Genomic DNA, 20516 nt, shown 5'->3' with positions numbered 1-20516 from the left:
AGGTGTAAATTCCAGCTCTGTGCTTTCTCTGATCGAGCTAGCGTGCTAAAAGTAGAAGCATAGCTGTGACAGCATGAGTGGTAGGAGGGGCTAGCTGCTCAAAGTATGTACCTGGGGGTCTCAGTTGGGATCTAACTCAAGACAACTAGCCCTGCCCACTGCTGGTGCTGCCATGGCTGTGCTTCTGTTTTTAGCTCTCATTGAACTAGCACAGATGCGTCTCCTCGAGCTGGAATTTACACCTGGCTCTGGTGTAGATGTACCCTTACGGTTCAAGACAGCAGGCTCTGTGTTTGAGCTTCAGGGGAGGTGGTGTTGCAGTATGAGAATAGGGTTGCCACCTTTCTAATTGCTGGTAACCGGATCCCCCAAGGTTCCACCCCGTCGCTTGCTTGATCATCTCAAGGAACCTGCTTGAAGGTAGGAGGCATCCCCTGCTGAGCAGGGACTGATGTGGGTTCGTGACCCGGTGCCTGGCCCAGCCCTGTGGTAACTGGACTTTTGGTTTTGGTGCCATTTAGGGTAGCCAGGTCCCCTTTTTGACTGGACTTTCTAGTTGAAAACTGGGCATCTGGCACCCCTAAATGGCTCCCGGACATAGAAGCCAAAAACCAGACCCTCCAAGTAAAGCCTGGACAGATGGCAACCTTTATATGAGAGGCAACAGGTTAAGGGCCCTAAATAGAAAGGTGGGAATTCTGTAGAGGGGTCAGATTAGTCTACTTCACACACTTGGCACTCTACTAGATAAGAGTGATGAAGGCATCCTTGCTCCTTCCCCAGCTGGTCCAGTGGTGTTTCCTCTCCCTTCGTTCCTTGCCTTGCCCACAGACCATAAGTCAGAGAAGGAAGCTTGCACAGGGAGGAGTGGGGTGATGGGAAGGGACAGCTGTTGCAACTGCCAGAAGAGGAGCAAGTACAGCCGATGCCACTTCTGCTTGTCAGAGGGCTGGTGGCTGAGCAGCAGCCTAATCCCAACATCCTCTTTCTTCCCTCAGACTCATTCTTTCCTCATCCCGGGCTGTTGGACCCTCTTGCCCCCAACAGCTGTTCAGACTGTCTTGACTCCCCAAATCAGTCACCGATGCCCTTTATCAACCTCTTACGCTGTGATCTCAGAGACAGAGATTGAGAGGGAAGTTGCTTTAATCTTAAATGTGCATGTAAACAGGACCCCGTGTGCGTGCTCTGCAGGATCATGGAACAGCATTCTGTGGCATGAACTCCTAAATTCCACAATGTTTGTTCTTCACAAAATATCCCACATTCCCATTCCTCCCAAGCCTCCGCACAAACAAAGGAGTGGCTTCCCACCGAAAATGCTCAATGATGTAAAATTCATGTATCTTTATTTTTAACTTAATTTTTTTTAAACTATGCATGCAATATATAACCATTTTTTTGCTGTTCCCTAGGTAGCTTGGCTTGTTAGGCCTTGTTATCTAGTCACCCAAGTCAAACCTCTTTCTCCACCTCACCCCCATTTATGCTGAGGAACTGGGAGCTTGTAGCTAGCTTCAGTGTCTCATCTCCCTAGCTCCCCACGCCAGTAGTGCTGTTCTCCAGGCAGCTTAGCTCGCCAGTTTGCACATCTGGCTCCTCCCTGTTCCCTGGCTGCAAACTGGACTCCAGCTGTGGTTCCCCAAATCCCTGCTGCCTGATTCCATGGAACAATGCAAAGAGTGTGCATGGTACTCCAATGAATTACTTCTTGTGGGGTGTGCAGGAAGCAAGAGGCAGCTGCAGGCAGGTCCCAAGAGGGGAGAGCTGTTGTGAAATAGCAAAATTCCACAGTTAAGAAGCTGAGATTCATGGCATCTTGGGGGGGAAAACTTTATTTTCCATGGTTATGAAATTGCAGAGTCAATTGCAAACTTTTCTTTAAAATTCCAGTTTCAGAGCAGGCAGACACAAGTACATCAAGTACTCGTCCATTTTCAAGATCTTCTCTGCAACCATAAACGTTAGAATCCTAATTCTTTATTATTATTTTAAGATGCGATTCTGTGTCAAGTGACTAATTATGTGGCAAATTCCATGGCTGGGAAATCCACTGGGCTGTTTTTATGGCCCCTCCATATATAGGGCAGCATGGGCATGAGGGCAAAGTTAAGGTTTTTCAATGTACTTAACTCTGCAATCCCATATATTACACTTTTTTTGTAATATGTCAAAAGTTCAAGCTCTTCAAACTATTGAGTGTTCTATTATGTTTGTTTATTGATGCATATTTACAACCTTAACTCCAGTCTAACAAAGGACTTGTTTTTTCCTGTGGATGTATTTGATGAATTGTACTGCAGTTAATGCAACCCCTGCCCTCTCAGAAAAAGCCTTTATAGTGCGTCCAAACACATAGTGTATAGCTTTAATTGCTAGCATCCTGTGCAGCAGGGAAGCGCAACAGAAAGAGGCTGAAAAGAGGAAGGGAAGGATAAACTTCCTGAACAATGAACGTGTAATGATATAATTGTGTTAATCTTATTGGAAAGAGTTTAGCATTAAAAGAGGAAATGCAGTAAATATAACTGGCACTGTTCCATCCCATACCGCCTTTCTCTCTTTTTACTCTAACCCAATAGTTTGTGCCCAGTCAGGCCAAACAATATGTGGCATTTGTCAATCGCCTCTTCAGTTCAGGAAGGAAAAAAATTAATTTCATATGACTATTATCTCATGATGACACTTGAAGGCCTGCAAAATTAGATTTAATATGCTTAGTCATAGTGGAGAATTAGACTTTCCATGCTTCTTTCTTTCTCTTGTAAACAGGGTCTTGTGGGTTTCATACAGTATGTGATCTTATTGCTTAAATGTTGGGATTAATCACATAACCTAAATTACCATTTTTTTGGCAGTAGATAAATAAAGTTAGCTCAGCAAATTTTTAACAGGGTAATTAACAATCGGAACAACTTACTGAGGGTTGTGTGGTTTCTCCATCACTGGCAATTATTTTAAAATCACAATTGCAAGTTTATCTAAAAGATGTGCTCTAGTTCAATCAGGAATGAATTAAGGAAAGTCCTGTGGTGTGTGTTATACAGGAGGTCAGACTCACTAGATGGTCACAATGGTCCCTCCTGGCCTTATCTACGAATATTGGCTTAGCACTTCTTTACTGATGTAGTACTGAGGAAGTCGTCTTACCCATAGTTTAAATTACTTAAATTTGTACTGCAGCTTAACATGATCTGTTGCTGTTGTTTTCTATAGAACCCAAGATCATGCTGGATGTTTACAAGGTCCTTGCTTGTGTAAAATGGGCTGGAAGTTTCATATATACAATAGGAACTAAATTGGTCACCGAAGATGCCTAGACAGCAAGCTTCTGCAAAATGGGACATCGTAGTGCATTTGTCCTCAGTGGGAAATTATTGACCAATTTATAAAAAGCATCCATTTAGGAAGAAGTAGTCAAGTACCTAATATAACATAAAAGTGCAATTCAGCCTTGCTGTAAGAGGGCCAAAACTCCATTAAAGTCAATAGTTGCATCTGCATGCACTAAAATGAATCTGGCCCAGATTAGGCCCTTCTGTAGAAGTCTTGCATATTTTTATTTTCTTGTGAATTTGGCAAGGATAATTGATTTTTGTTTTGTTTGTATTGTGGTAGTGCATTAAGGTAGTGTCAGTCAAGGCTCCATTGCACTAGACAGACTTCTGACAGTTTTTATAGTGCGTCTGTTAAGCCCTTGAGGGAAAAATGTCCAATAAATAAACAGACTTTTGATGATGCTGTGAATCTGGCTGTTTGGAGATGAACAGTAACTATTCATCTTGAGTGTTGTCATCCACGATTTAGATTCAGGCTTGTCAGATGTACATAAACTATAAAAAAATATTTCTGTATCCTAAACAAAACAGACATAAAACACACACGGGTACAATGTACCATGTCAATGTATCTTGGAATAGTTCTTTAAAATTCCAGTTTAAGAGCAGGTGGTATATTAGATGACCTAATAGATACTGTCTGACTAATAAGATCCTGTATCTGTCTGTGGAATGGATGAAGGAAGAGGCTTCTGCCCATGCAGTAATATATAAAAGTGCAACAACACATTAAATCATTAGGCATTGTCAATTTAAAAAAAAAAAAAAAGGCAGAGGAGTAAGATCCCAACTTCCTTACGTAGAGAAGGATCTAAAAGGGGAAGCTGTGTTTTGAGAGCTTGTGTAAGCGCCCAGTGAATAGCATATAGTAGCATATTTTCAGGATCTTCTAGTTTGTAGTTTGCTGCCCCTGGCTTGTTTCATGTTTTGCTTACTGGAGCGACACCTTACAGTGCCAAAATCTTTTTCTTTTTCTTAAATTGCTTTTGCTGGTGATTTAGCATTATGCTTTCTTTCTCTAGCTTTCCACTTGCAGGGAGATGAGCCTGTCTGCGTTCAGCTTCACCGCTGCAGATTAAACTTCTCAAATGCTATCAGTTTTGCTTAGCAAGCAGGTGGCGGGTGTGACAATGCTCCCCATAAGACTTTATGGAAATATGCTTATGAATGTATATATGACATAACTAGAATGTTTGTTTTATGCTACATATGCCATGTAACGTATCTCTGTAAAGGTTATGATCTACTGAATCTGTTAATCCTAGTTGTATGCATGTGTCACTTTTGTATTCAGAGTTATGAATATTGGCTATGTACTGGCTTGAATTTTAAGTAGCCTTTGTAAAGCATTTGTTCAGCTTCTTGAGAAAAGAGTGTGCAAATTAAATACCCAGTCAAGAAGTACTTCAGAGACAATGGATCTTGGAATGCTCCAATCCACATAAGAAGTCTACCTGAGGATGTTCAAGGTAGCATGTGACCCATGGCTGCTACCTGTAAAAAACTGAGTCATGCATGGACATGTGACTTGCCCATGTGATTCCGAAACTCCATCTTGGAGCTGGACTTTACATAGGAGAGAGGAGGGGGTCTCCACCCAGAAGAGAGTCTATTTAAGCCCATGGGAGACCCCTCCATTTTGTCTTCAGCTGGCTACGGAGATATCCTTGGGGGTGGAGAGGCTATCTGAAAGGAACAAAGGACAGTAACTACAGGGGGTGTGAGTGATTGCTGGTCCCAGACTAGAAGGAGACTAATCTGTAAAAGAAAGCTTACTGGAATTCCTCTAAGGGTGAGGTTTTTACCTGTATTTAGTTTTATTACTGTACTAGACTTAGACTTGTGTGTTTTATTTTATTTTGCTTGGTAATTCATTTTCTGTCTGTAACTACTTGGAACCACTTGAATCCTACTTTCTGTATTTAATAAAATCACTTTTTACTTATTAACCTAGAGTATGTATTAATACCTGGGGGCGCAAACAGCTGTGCATATCTCTCTATCAGTGTTATAGAGGATGAACAATTTATGAGTTTATCCTGTATAAGCTTTATACAGGATAAAATGCATTTATTTAGGTTTAGACCCCATTGGGAGTTGAGCATCTAAGTGTCAAAGACAGGAACACTTCCTAAGTTGCTTTCAGTTAGTCTGAAGCTTTGGGGCATGTGGCTCAGACCCTGGGTCTGTGTTGGAGCAGACTGGCATGTCTGGCTCAGCAAGACAGGGTACTGGAGTCCCAAGCTGTCAGGGAAAGCAGGGGAAGTAGCAGTCTTGGCACATTTGGTGGCCAAGGGGGTTTCTGTGATCTCACCCGTCACAGCGGGTGCCTGTAATACTGAGGCACACTTCATGTTGCAAAGGTTAATGATGGAATGCTTCGTATGCAGATGACAGAAGGAGAAAAACTGAAGATGAGGAATTGGCCATTGATGGACACATCTGTGTTCTGACTGAAAACACAGACTATTCTAAAGCATGAGAAAACAAAGTAGCATGGGAATCCGTCCATTTATTCAGCGGGTGTAAGTGGTCTTCCAAATTAACCACCAAAATCTGTAAGGAATGTCTTGGATCCATCTCCATAGCTAATGCCTAATATCATTGGTGTTCTGGAACTCACTGAATTGGTGTTTTCCCTCATGCTTTGTCTATCTTCCGGATAGCTCTTACATGACCCAGTGGTTAGGCTATTAGCCTGGGACTCAACGAGACCAGGATTCAGTTGCTTGCTTCACCACAGACTTCCTGTGTGATCTTGGGCAAGTCACTTGGTGTCTCTGTGCCTCAGTTCCAGGTCTGTAAAGTGGGGTAATAGTACCTCCCAAGGGAGCTGAGCAGATAAATACACTAGGAAGACTCAGATTTCAGAGGAACAGCCGTGTTAGTCTGTATTCGCAAAAAGAAAAGGAGTACTTGTGGCACCTTAGAGACTAACCAATTTATTTGAGCATGAGCTTTCGTGAGCTACAGCTCACTTCATCAGATGCATACCGTGGAAACTGCAGCAGACTTTATATATACACAGAGAATATGAAACAATACCTCCTCCCACCCCACTGTCCTGCTGGTAACAGCTTATCTAAAGTGATCAACAGGTGGGCCATTTCCAGCACAAATCCAGGTTTTCTCACCCTCCACCCCCCCACACAAATTCACTCTCCTGCTGGTGCTAGCCCATCCAAAGTGACAACTCTTTACATAATCAAGTCGGGCTATTTCCTGCATAAATCCAGGTTTTCTCACATCCCCCCCACCCCCATACACACACAAACTCACTCTCCTGCTGGTAATAGCTCATCTAAACTGACCACTCTCCAAGTTTAAATCCAAGTTAAACCAGAACATCTGGGGGGGGGGTAGGAAAAAACAAGAGGAAACAGGCTACCTTGCATAATGACTTAGCCATTCCCAGTCTCTATTTAAGCCTAAATTAATAGTATCCAATTTGCAAATGAATTCCAATTCAGCAGTTTCTCGCTGGAGTCTGGATTTGAAGTTTTTTTGTTTTAAGATAGCGACCTTCATGTCTGTGATTGCGTGATCAGAGAGATTGAAGTGTTCTCCGACTGGTTTATGAATGTTATAATTCTTGACATCTGATTTGTGTCCATTTAGTCTTTTACGTAGAGACTGTCCAGTTTGACCAATGTACATGGCAGAGGGGCATTGCTGGCACATGATGGCATATATCACATTGGTGGATGTGCAGGTGAACGAGCCTCTGATAGTGTGGCTGATGTTATTAGGCCCTGTGATGGTGTCCCCTGAATAGATATGTGGGCACAATTGGCAACAGGCTTTGTTGCAAGGATAAGTTCCTGGGTTAGTGGTTCTGTTGTGTGGTATGTGGTTGTTGGTGAGTATTTGCTTCAGGTTGCGGGGCTGTCTGTAGGCAAGGACTGGCCTGTCTCCCAAGACTTGTGAGAGTGTTGGGTCATCCTTTAGGATAGGTTGTAGATCCTTAATAATGTGTTGGAGGGGTTTTAGTTGGGGGCTGAAGGTGAAGGCTAGTGGCGTTCTGTTATTTTCTTTGTTAGGCCTGTCCTGTAGTAGGTAACTTCTGGGAACTCTTCTGGCTCTATCAATCTGTTTCTTTACTTCTGCAGGTGGGTATTGTAGTTGTAAGAAAGCTTGACAGAGATCTTGTAGGTGTTTGTCTCTGTCTGAGGGGTTGGAGCAAATGCGGTTGTATCGCAGAGCTTGGCTGTAGACGATGGATCGTGTTGTGTGGTCAGGGTGAAAGCTGGAGGCATGCAGGTAGGAATAGCGGTCAGTAGGTTTCCGGTATAGGGTGGTGTTTATGTGGCCATTGTTTATTAGCACTGTAGTGTCCAGGAAGTGGATCTCTTGTGTGGACTGGACCAGGCTGAGGTTGGTGGTGGGATGGAAATTGTTGAAATCATGGTGGAATTCCTCAAGGGCTTTTTTTCCATGGGTCCAGATGATGAAGATGTCATCAATATAGCGCAAGTAGAGTAGGGGCTTTAGGGGACGAGAGCTGAGGAAGCGTTGTTCTAAATCAGCCATAAAAATGTTGGCATACTGTGGGGCCATGCGGGTACCCATAGCAGTGCCACTGATCTGAAGGTATACATTGTCCCCAAATGTGAAATAGTTATGGGTAAGGACAAAGTCACAAAGTTCAGCCACCAGGTTAGCCGTGACATTATCGGGGATAGTGTTCTTGACGGCTTGTAGTCCATCTTTGTGTGGAATGTTGGTGTAGAGGGCTTCTACATCCATAGTGGCCAGGATGGTGTTATCAGGAAGATCACCGATGGATTGAAGTTTCCTCAGGAAGTCAGTGGTGTCTCGAAGGTAGCTGGGAGTGCTGGTAGCGTAGGGCCTGAGGAGGGAGTCTACATAGCCAGACAATCCTGCTGTCAGGGTGCCAATGCCTGAGATGATGGGGCGCCCAGGATTTCCAGGTTTATGGATCTTGGGTAGTAGATAGAATATCCTGTTGATCACTTTAGATAAGCTGTTACCAGCAGGACAGTGGGGTGGGAGGAGGTATTGTTTCATATTCTCTGTGTATATATAAAGTCTGCTGCAGTTTCCACGGTATGCATCCGATGAAGTGAGCTGTAGCTCATGCAAGCTCATGCTCAAATAAATTGGTTAGTCTCTAAGGTGCCACAAGTACTCCTTTTCTTTTAGGAAGACTCAGATGCTCCGATACTATGGTAATCAGGGCCTCAATAAATAGAAAATGTGGCATGTTACTGTCCAGATCGGAGGAAGGAAGGATTAATGGCTCCTGCTGCTCAACCCCTCCATGTAGTACTGACTCCGCTGCATGCGTGCATGGCGGGGGGGGGGGGGGGGGGAGGAGGGCTGTGGAGTATTAACTGCTCTTTATGACATTATCATTGGGGTAGAGCACATTTCTGAATGGAAATGGACTTGGGGTGAAAGCTCTTGAGCGGGGTAGGGCAAACTGGCCACAACTTATCATTTCTCCCTCTTTCCCACTCCCACCCCCCTAAATTGGTAGAACTTGTGGGGGGGGGAAACCCTGAGTGGCTTCTCAGCTCCTCTGGAGCTTTACATGTAGGGTTAGCATGTCAGCATTTATTGCAGGGAGCATGAATCTCTTTACCGGCTGCTTGATGCTGACCTTGTGAATTACACCTCACATGGGCTCACATGGCCCTATTGCCCAATAGGCTCATGATAGATTGTGGATGTAGCAATTTTAAGGGCACTCTTTTAAAGAGGAGAGTTGGGGGAAATGTCGTGAGGGGAAGTTGGGCCAGCAGAGGGATCTAGAGGAGCAGGTGACTGGCTAGCATGTATTGAACAGATGCAGTGTGTCGTCTGGCCTAGGGGACGAGTGTGAGTATAGTGTAAATGCTTGGATAGCAGTGTACACAGGAGTGGAGTACTGGAAGGAGAGAGAGGCGCTAGAGGAGCTGTAGAACTGGCCAAGGAAAATGCCATCTTAAAAAAGAAAAGGTGATCATGTGGTAGGAGAGTTGCAGCTCTTTGATATCTGGAGTGTTCCTGACATGACCACAAAAATAGAGAAGGGAGTACCTCGTTCTCAGGGCTTAGAGTACTTGTTTGCATTCAAGAAGAGCAACCTGTGGGATGCCAGCATATCCCAATCAAAATAAGAACTGTAAGTGAGCAAGCTTTGCTAGATGAGAACATAGACACAGCCTCTGCTTTATGATGTCTGAAGGAAGCTTGCTGGCATGTACAGCACTTTTGAAAGAAGATGAGCTAGTGAGAAACTTGACTGTAAAGGTAGCATTAATAACGGTACTGATTTGCCCTAATGCTATTTGACTGTTAAAGCTGAACTTTCAAGACATGAGTAAGTGTCTTCTTAATGCCTACTACTCCTATTGATTTGAGAATATTCTCAGCAAAGGGAAAATGAATAAACATTGGAGCAGTGCAGGGTGAAGCAGTAGCTGTTAATGAGGAAAAAAGAGCTAAATACATTTCAAGCTCCATCATTTTGAGAGGAGTGTTCTATAAGAATAATAGCCATGAATAGAAATGAAGAAACATGGATGGAACAGCTTCAGAGTACATAATAAAATGCTGCAGGTAACAGCAGTGAGTGAGTACAATCTCTCGCAAATCCTAGTACCTTACAAAGGGATGCTTAACCCCCTATATAGAGACAACAGAATTGAAGCACAAATATACATTGTGCTTAACCCTGGCTGTGTTGAAAACCCCATGTGGCTGTTATGGAGTGTTCAGGGTTATGGGTGGTGCATACGAAAACTCAGTTCAAATCAGGTCCATATTCAGGACACTCCTTCCCCAAAGTCAGGGTTGTCTGTATAACTTACAAGCAGTAGGCTAGCAACTTCTGCTCCAGTTTCCTTCTGATAGTTGGCTCTCACTGAGGATAAAAGCCTGCTATTTCTTTATGGTTAAAGGAGTTACTCTTTCAGCTCAAGTGGTAGGGACTTGGACTTTTAATGCTGAAGACCTTGGATTCTGTGTGTTAGAAAGATAGAATTACTAGTTAACAGGCGTTTTAGAATTTAAAGGGATCATTTGGATATGTTCAGGTTGAGTAATGTGTGTGACTTGAGATGCAGTGGTTGCATTCAGCCAGCCTTATATAGCAAAGTGTGATAGGAGCTACATCAAGGGGTCATTCATAATGTACTGCCTTCTTTCCTTTGGTCTGTCAAAACAGCCTCTTAATAGGTATAACACTAAAAATGATTTTGTAGAACCATCAGATTGGTAACTTGTAATCTACCATTTGCCTTGATACTAGTATCTAATCCAACAACAACCCTTTCTTGTCCAGCCTCCAAAAATTGATTTATCATCCTTTAATTCTGCCTTGTAATTAAATTTCTGCCATAAGCTGGTTCTGCTAATTCAGTTATATGTCCCTTTTCATTGACAATAGATTTAATGGTTCATGCTAAATATACAGACTAACTTCTGCAGCCCAGCTAAACTAGGCTTTTTAGGATTGGAGTCAGGACTTCTGATTTTAGGAAACAATGTCCAGTACTTCTCCTGAAGACCCTTTTAAAATGAAGAAGAAATACACACCCACCCCATATATTTAAATGATTGTGTGTATTCTAATCCAGAAGGTGGACATAGCTTTTAATTCAAAGTTGCTAATTAAGTGGTCAAATACAGTATTCTGTAACTTACGCTATTACAGTAAGTGGGGGAGGAAGGATAGTTCTATGGCAAAAGCACATGACTAAGAGTCAGATGAGCTGTTTTGGTTTCCTCCTCTACCACTGACTTTGGGTCTTTGGGAAGGTAATTTAAGGCCTGATTTAACTCCCACTTGAAGTCATTCTATTGAGTTTAGTGGGGGCTTTATTTGATTTATAAACTCACCTGGCCCTCTGTCTGAAAAATGGAAATAAATACTTGCTGCCACAGGGGTGGTGAGGCTAAATTAATTATCTGAGGGATTTATTCTGCCACCCCTCATTGTAGTATCTGAGCACCTTCTATGTAAAATCTATAGTAATAGCAAAGTTCCTAGTGGACTTCCTGGAATCTTTTAATACTTCTTTTTCTGGGTAAAAAAACTCTGTATTAATGTTTGTAAAGAGCTTTAGGATCCTTGCCTGGCAGGCCCTGCAGAGATACAAACTAATAGTAGTCTCTGTTCTGTTGAAGTAAGATAACGGATTGTAAGAGAAGCCATTTCTAACCTTCTTTTATAATGTCATTAATGGCTCCAGAAAACGAAACTGGTGTCCGTGTAGTTTGGTTGCCTTTCTTTTACTCGTAGATCTGGACAAATAATATTTGGAGGTTCAAGACCGATGCTTGCATGTTGGGATTTTTCTTTGAGCTAAAATTGACTCGTTCTTTCTGAAGAACGTATAACAGCATCAAGCAGGGAGGATGGTACAAGTGGACTTCGAAGGCCAGTAGAATTGATTTTTCATGCACAATAAGAGAAATTTACATACTGATCAATTCCCTAGCAGTTTTCTGTATTTCAGGACAAATAGAACGTACGTTTAGGTTGTAAAATTTAATAGATGTATGCCGGGGTGAGGAACCTTTTTTTCCGTCGGGGCCACTGACCCACAGAAAACATCAGTTGTGGGCCAGACAGCCCTGCAGGGGGTCAGCAGCTCAGGGTTTCCCCTAGGCTACAGGGTGGGACCATAAATGAGCGGGTCAGTGCGTGAGGGGGCTCTAGGCTGGGGCCAAGGGGTTTGGAGTGAGGGAGCAGGCTCAGGGCTAGGGCAGGGGGTTGGGCTGCGGGAGGAGGTGCGGGGTGTGGGCTCTGGGAGGGAGGTTGGGCGCGGAAGGGAGTTCCGACCTCTGTGGGGTCTGGAAGGGAGTTAGGATGTGGGAGGGGTTTGGACCTGAGGCAGGGGGTTTGGGGTTCAGGCTCCGGCTGGGCGGCGCTTACCTCAGGTGGCTCCTGGTCGGTGGCGCAGCGGGGCTGAGACAGGCTACCTGCCTGCCAGGGCTCTGCGCTGCTCCCAGAAGCAGCCTCCATGTCCCACCCCTAGGCGGAGGGCCTGGGGGCTCTGCTTGGTGCGCACTGCCTATGCCTGCAGGCACTGCCCCTACAGTTCCCATTGGCCACGGTTCCTGGCCAGTGGGAGCTGCAGAGCCGACACTGGGGGCAGGGGTAGCATGCAGTGGCCTGTCTGCCCAGGGACCGCAGGGACATGCTAACTGCTTCTGGGAGCTGCGCTGAGCTGACCAAACTTTAACAGCCTGGCAACCCCAGCTTTCCCCCGCAGCAGGGTGAGCTGGCGCTCATGGCTCCAGTCCCGCGGGGGGTGTGCCGAGGCTAAGGGTTTCTGGCCCGTGGTGCTGAGACTTGTTGCAGGCCTGCTGAAATGAAGCAGCAGGCCAAATCCGGCCCGCGGGCTGTAGGTTCCCCCACCCCCACTGTATGCATTTGGAATGACTACTGAATAATACTCACAGAATTTTCACACTAAGGGCTAGATATTGATCTCTGTTACATGTGTGCAGCCCTGTTGACCCAAGAGATTTGCACAGGGGGGCCAAAAACAAGATTTGTCCCAAAGACTGAGACTTAGGGGAAAACTCTAGGTCAAGTATGTATGTCTTATGCTTTTTCTTTCAGGCAAGTGAATGCATCTAAATTGCTCTGAAGAGATTCAAGATAAGAGGTAAGGGTGATTTTCTCCCTCTTTTCTGCCCCATTCAAAGCACCTAGTGATCTGAAAGAACAGAAAATGTAAGCCTCAAAACTTAGCTTGCAGCAAGTATTAATCCTCTGCATTGAGCAAAATTTGGGGTGACACTTATAGACAGGATGCCATTAATTGTTGACCTGAAGGACAGGTCTGGTCTTTTTACATCAATGTTACAAACTTTTATCTTCACACCAGAATGAATTTCCTGAGAATTCAGTAATTAAGTTTTATCTTTTTAAGCTAATTTATCTCCAGTGGGGGAAATTTGTACAAATTAGATTGTATTCAGATCTAATAGTCTATGCTGCCCCATGAGGCCAAAGTCCTCCTTTCCATTTCAAAGGACGACTTCCTTGAGAACATAACTAACCTATTTAAATTGAATAGAATGGAATTTTAAAGTTTGGAATAACTCACTCTTGCCTCTGACTAATGTGACTTGTGTCTTCATAGTATACTCATGTATGCCGTACATCTCTGTGTAGTTAAAATTAGGTAAACGAAACATTAAAATAGTCAGCAAATGTGAAAAGGTAAGGTTCCTACAGAATTGTTAATGTGGCCACATTATGCACATGCAGAGCCAGCTCTTAAACTGATGTGAATCAGTTTAGCTACCAGTTGTGGATCTGGTCAGTAGTATTCTCTGTTACTGTTTCTGAATAAATGTGTAGTTGTTGCTACTGCATTTCGTCTTTCAATGCTAAGTTTTTCCCAATAAGGTTAACACAATTATATCATTACACATTAATTGCTCAGGAAGTTTATCCTTGCGTTTCATTTCCCCAGTGCACAGGATACAAGCTATTAAAGTGATCGTGTGTTCAGATAGATTAAAACACTTGGGAAATTCAACCTTAGTTAATTACTGGACTACCTCCCCTTCTGTAAAATAAGTATATATTTTTATTTTACAGAAGATCCCAGTGTATTTCACGAGTGTCCACGCACAGCACAACTGAAATGCAGCAACCTCTTTTGCACAGCATGCTGCACAATATTCTGTGTGTCCATGTTGGATGGGATGAATTTCTGCCAAGAACCCGTACTCTTACTAAAGAGCCATTACATTTGTCCATGCAGAACAGACAGGACATCAATTAAGTTCTTTCACAAAGACCTCCACACATAATGCATGATACCCTAATTTTCTACATAGGACAAAAGATTGAGTCAAGCCTGCTAGGATTTGAACTTGTGGCTTAAGTCTAAGTAGACATCTCCGATGGCTAACACCTTTACGGATATGTGTGTAGTTAAAGCAGCAAACCCCTCTTCTCCCAACTCCCCGATGTGGGCACAGTTATGTCAATATAGAAGTGCTTATACCAATATAGCTTATTCTGGTTCAGGAAATGTAGTACCAGTATAAAGCACTTTTTATACTGTGTGCATCCTAGGGCTTTTACTGCACTAACTATATCAGCAAAAAGTCACACCTCTCACTGACATAATTACACTGGTACAGCTTTCAGTGTAGACCAGCCCATGGGCTCTGAAGTCACTGAGGTGCTTTTGAAAATGTTAATTTTTCCTGTCTTTTATATAGGATTTTCACAAGCTACAGGATATTGGAAAAACATGGCAGGTGAAATATATTTTAACCCCCTGAAAGTTTGTGGGGCACTCAGAAGCATATGTAGTACCTGAAATTACTTTATTCGATTTGGAAAAAAAGTTCAAATTTTGAGTTGGTGGTTTCGTAGAGGAATAGTAACTCTCCACATTGCACACTTCAATGTATATGTTGTATAGCCTAAACAGTAATATATTAAGATGTATGTTTGAATAGGAAAAACATTATGGTCCCAATTCAGGGAAGTACTTAGTCATGTGCTTATGTGCTTTCCAGATTGGGTGCTATGGTATAGGCCCTGATTGAACAATCTACTTAACCATATGCCTGACTTTAAGCAAATGAGTAGTCCCACTGGGACTCTTTATGCACTTAAAGTTAGTCATGTGGTTAAAATGTGTGCTGAATTGGGGCCTACGTGAGCAGAACAGCTCAATTAACATTGGTATAGGAACCTTTCCTTCTGTATTTCTTGACTTCTATTGTGCAGTGTTAATAGTCTTGCATTTATACAGCTTTGTATTAGAATTTTACTGATGAGCTCTCTGTGTCAAGTTTGATTAACGAAGCTCTATCTTTGTGTATTTTCTTCAGAATAGAATAAAATTCATATGCATTCTGCTATCTGTGACCTTACAGTTTGGTTTGACATATCAGTAAATCGCCAGTTAATAAGTACTGAATTAATGCATTCCAAATGATGCATTTGTGATCTTGCACATTGAAGTTTTTTAATCCCTGCTTTAAACTCTTTCCAATTTCAATTTTGTTTTGGCGAATAGATTTCGGAATAAAACTGGCAGTTTTAAAACTGTAATTTAATTGGCATTTATGGGATGAACAATCTGTCATTACATTATGCTGCACGTGCTCTTATAGGGTTTTCACAAGATTTAATTGTGTTGTGCAAGAAGCTTAATGATTACATGATACACCTCCAGAAATGTATTTGTGATGCTCGAAACATGACACACTGAATGTTTTAAAATTGGGCCCTTCTGGTTTAATTTATTGTTTTTAGAATCTATTTTTCCATGTGACTTGATGTTTCACAGAGGCACGATATCAGGTATAAACAGGAATGCAATGAGACTCCGTGATGTGCCTTGTCTGTATTTACTCTGTGTGTGTGTGTGTGTGTGTAAGTAAGTAAGATATGATGGCTTATTTTGGTGTAATAATGTTTGCATGTCATTCATGCAAATGTCTCACAATGCACAGACATTGCAATGGTCGCTAGATATGATGGGGATCTGGGGCGGGGGGTTAATAGACTAGGAGATGCATAGGGTACTGGTAACCACCAGTGTGGGGAACCAACAGCTGCTGTTGGTAGTGTTGATGAGGGGAGTATCAAGCTGGTGTTTTTTGTTTTGTTTAGGATTGGTGAGCTGCATAGCTGGTCAGAAGCAGCAGCAGAGGGTCAACCTCCAACAGAGTAGATTGGGTTGGGGTCTGAGAGGAGGCAGCAAGTGAAGGTATTGGGAGAATGAGATCAGATATAGTATAGATTGAGGGGCATAGGAGCCACAAAGGGTTTTGAAATCCAGGAGACAGAATTTGGGAGGTTTCTTTGGATGAGGTTTGGGGAAAGCAGTCTTGTGTATTCTTGGTGGTGAGCATATTTGCAGCATTAGTCTGAATAGACTGGGGACTTGGTGAGAGTGATTCTCAGAGGTGATAGAGGAGGGAATTGCTATAATCTGCATGAATGAGTGGCTGAGAGAGGGTAGGTGCGCGAGGCAGTGGTGTGTGTACACCGTTGTGGAGCTGGTAATGGCCAGATCTAGTACTGTGAGATCTGAAGGACAAAACACTGCAAACATCACCGAAAGCAAATTTTTCTTCTGGCAGGTAAATGTGCTGCTTGGCTTAACCAGTCTTTTTCCAGTTCCAGAGTGTATGGAGAAAGATCTCTGGTTCAGCACTGAAACCTACAACCAAAACTAGCAAGTTCTTGAATTCAGAATGATAGAACTAGAAGTCGAAAAGCGCTTGCAGAATCCAGAGCAAGAGAGATTTATCCTGGCAATAAACTGACTTTCCTAAACACTTTAATCAAAAACTGAGCTGTCCTTATCTTAAAGGGATAGTAAAGATGCCCCTATATCTGGAAAATTGTACCAAATGGAAGAGTGTATGAGGTATTAGGTTGACTTCTTACCCATGAAATATCACAGGACTGACAGTGATAGTAATGGAAATAAAACTCTTTATCTACAGCCCAGGAAATGGTAGGTTACAGTGACCAGGTACCCTGGTTGTACTGGAATTATCTCGAATTGCAATCAGTGCTCCTGAGTCTGGGTTTTTGGGGAAGTTGTGTGGAAGTTTTTTGCACCCCAGCAGCCAGTTTAATTAAAAACTGCCCATTGCCCATACAACTACTCCTACTGGATAGCCCCTCCTAGATTAAGTCTTTTTACCCATCTTCTCCTGGCCGGCAGTACAACTTGTTCCCCCTCTCCGCACAGTCTATTCTTTCTCTCCCTCTGCTCACTGGCACACTGTAGCTATATATTCCTCTAGTGTGATGGAATCCGAAAGGAGGAGGCAGCAGAAAAGCAAATAATTTGGACTCTGATAAAGCATAAAGTGGTGGAAGAGGTGGGACCTGTAGGAAGGGGAGTGCCATTTAATCTTCCCAGTAGTTGCATGTCCCTGAGTGTTCCTAGACCCTAACATGCCTGTCTAGCAGTCCAAACCCTCCGGAGAGTCTCTGAACTCTCATTCCCTACAAACATCACTCCCTAGCTCAGGATTAAATCCTGGTCACCCTAGGCAATGCAACCTCTGATTCTTCCTATTTTTCCTCCTCCTTGATTTGGGATTGTGGGAAACTTCTGGATATGAGAAGGTAATATCGGTCCTTGCCAATTCAGCCCATGACCTCTGAGTCTGCCAGTAGTTAACATGATCCCTTGTTCACTGAGAACTAGATTAATTTGTGCCTGGTTCTCCTAAAGCCCTAAAAGTTGGTGGACCCAGAGCACCTCTTTTAATGCTACCCACTCATTCCCTATCATGAACGGTTTCCTTCACCTTTACTTTATTCTGTGGTAATGCTAGAACAAAGATAAGTATTTCTTCTTCTTGCAGATTTCCCCCCACTTTGGAGTTCCCATTGTGAAACTCAGTTGGCAAACTCCATTCTTCAGTCTTTGCATTTGGGGTGTCTCTCTTTCCCTTTGATTTCTCTTAGCTCAGACCCCAGCTCAAGTCAGCCAGAGGACTGGCTTAGGTGTATAAGGCTTTGTCTACAGAATTTGTCGCTTAGGGGTAAGAATAAACCGCCCCCTTGAGTGACATAAATTACACCAACATAAACACCATGTGGACAGTGCTGTTGGTGGCGGAGCTTCTCTTGCTGACATAGCTTCTGCTGCTCAGAGAGATGGTTTTATTATGCCTATGGGAGAGCTCTCTCCTTTCAGCATAGTGTGTCTTCACCAGATGCACCACTGCACCTGTGCCACTGCAGTGCTATATGTGTAGACGTGTCCTAAGGCACCACTGCCTCCTCCATGTGGCAATGCAGCTCATGCTACATTTTGCCTTTCAGCTGATAAAAAGGTAAAGAATATACCACAAATTTTTTTGAAAAGAAAATTCCATTGACTTTACGTTTTTGGTATTTATCTCTTGCCACCTTTCGGTAGGAACTAAAAGAGCTGGATGTCCAACATGGATAAATTAAGTACTGAAAGCCTAGCATAAACAAGTGGCTCACACCACCATTGAAGTGAAGAATATTGTGTAGGAGAGTAATGTGCATAGATAAACCTTAACCATAACAGACCTGGCCATCTGCTATATTACAAAGTAATTAGGCCAATTTAATCTTATATTGGGATCATTCCTGTCTTATTTACTAAATGAAGAATGTATTTTTACTCATATTTCTGCTCTTCTTCCTGTATCCAGCTTCTTTCCTTTCCTTTCCTTTTTCTTTCCCATTTCTTCATGTTCATTGTATAATTCAGTTTTGTTAATATTTTCACTATTCAAGCTCTTCTGTATTGTACTTAATATATATCACATTTTTGCATGTTTCCTTAAATAATTCAATAATTTTTTAATTAGGATGGATATGCAACACACCATGCATGCTTCATATTTTTCACTTTAATGATGGGACTTGCGATATCAACTCCTGGAAACTTCTTGATCTTTTCAATGCTGAAAAAGCTCTACAAATTTGCAGTTTATTCAGGGAGCGTTTTAAGGATAAATGCACTAACTCAGAGACCACCTTGCTTGAAAATGTAATATAGCAATAGTATTGCTGAAAAATGTAATTATGGGCTAATATTTCAGAACTGAAAGGAGATACTGAGCTTGGCATTCTCTAACAGCAGTGCTTTTCTTCTCCACATACTGAACCTTCTGCACACACCTTCCTCCTTCCAAATTTTGCATGAATATTGGTATAGTATAAGAAACAAAAAGAGAATTGTATCCTACTGCAAGTATCTCATGTTGATTCACTGCTATGCAAATGTTCATCCTTTAATAGTGTGGGATTACAAAGCATTATCATCCTCAGATTGACTCAGGTAGTGCTATTTTTATTTAATCTGTATTAAGGTATCGTTGTGCATCTTTGGTCTTGCAGCATAGAGGTAATACGATTTACTATTTTTATAAAAATCAGTATGGCTGTGTAAATCCTGTCAATACCAAGAACTGAAAAGATTAGTCATGAGCTCGCTCTTTTTCCTTCAGTAGTGAGAAGGTTAATTTTGTTTTCCATAACAACCTCAACCACATTCACCAGTTTTGGAACAAAATAGTCACATTTGGCTCGTGGTACAGCATTTTCTCATCACTGCGTGATGGTGCATGGAAATACAGGATGCAGTCTTGCAACACTTAAATGCTCACATATAGCCTCATTGATTTTAATGGAGCTACTCGTGTGCATAAAGATTGCTCACGTGAGGTAAGGGTGGTAGCATCATGTCCCATACTTGCAATCATATTACCCTTGCAAGGATGATTAGCTAAAACCTCTGGCTGCAATGGTTTCTGTTTGTTTGGGGTTTTTTCCTTTTAAAAATGTGGATGTGTAGAGAAGGAAGGACTATAATGGAATAAGACACATTCAGACTATATTAATACATGGTCGTATTATCCAGTTATCTGGGGAACCACTCCTAGAACTGTATCTAGTAGAGGTTTTATGCATCTGTATGTTTATGGAGTTGCCTGACAAATTCAGACAAACAAGTCTTGACTCTGATTAGTCAAAATATAAAATGAGGTGCATGTTTAAGGAGCAGATCAAATCACAGTGAAGTACTTGGAGTCTTTCCTTTGACTTAAGTGGGTTTGGACCAGGTTCTAAATTTCTTGATGATCACCTCCATAATGTTCTTCACTGTTATCACCGTATAGTAGCTTGTATCCTGAGGAAAAATAAATGCATGCCTATGCCCGGTAGCTGAGGTCAGACCTGCTTGGGAAGTACAGTAAGAGCTGTCTACAAATAGTATGTCAGATTGACTTTGATGTCCTGTTCCTATTGCCAGAACTGACCGCTGGCTTCCATAATTTCTTGATGTGGTTGAACTGTCACATTAAACAATACAGAACTTTCAAAAGATTTCAAAAGAAAAGAATTGTAGTCATTAATGCAAAGGAAAGGCAACTAAAGAAACCAGTCCCTACGTAAAAGGATAAATGGACACAAATCAGATATTATGACTGGCAGTGTACAAAAACCTGTAGGAGAACACTTCAATCTCCCTGGACACACAATAGCAGATTTAAAGGTAGCCATCCTGCAGCAAAAAAACTTCAGGACCAGACCTCAAAGAGAAACTGCTGAGCTTCAGTTCATTTGCAAATTGGACACAATCAGCTCAGGATTAAACAAAGACTCTGAATGGCTAGCCAACTACAAAAGCAGTTTCTCCTCCCTTGATGTTCACAGCTCAACTGCTAGAAGAG

The 20516-nt window shown here is 42.4% G+C and overlaps 1 protein-coding gene across 2 annotated transcripts in view; it reads left to right on the top strand.

Moving 5' to 3' along the window:
• Positions 1 to 20516, top strand: part of HPCAL1 (hippocalcin like 1) — a 109248-nt gene that overhangs the window by 10943 nt on the left and 77789 nt on the right. The window contains exon 2 of one of the 2 annotated variants that reach the window (XM_048845510.2): positions 12916 to 12961. The exons of the other annotated variant lie outside the window; for it this stretch is intronic. The gene's annotated coding sequence lies outside the window, so the exon portion shown is untranslated. The remainder of the gene's footprint in view (positions 1 to 12915; positions 12962 to 20516) is intronic. 2 annotated transcript variants of the gene reach the window in all.

This window comes from Caretta caretta, chromosome 3, assembly GCF_965140235.1.
Source record: "Caretta caretta isolate rCarCar2 chromosome 3, rCarCar1.hap1, whole genome shotgun sequence".
NCBI classification, from domain to species: Eukaryota; Metazoa; Chordata; order Testudines; family Cheloniidae; genus Caretta; species Caretta caretta.
The sequence above is the reverse complement of the archived record's forward strand: the minus strand, read 5'-3'. Positions and strand labels throughout refer to the sequence as shown.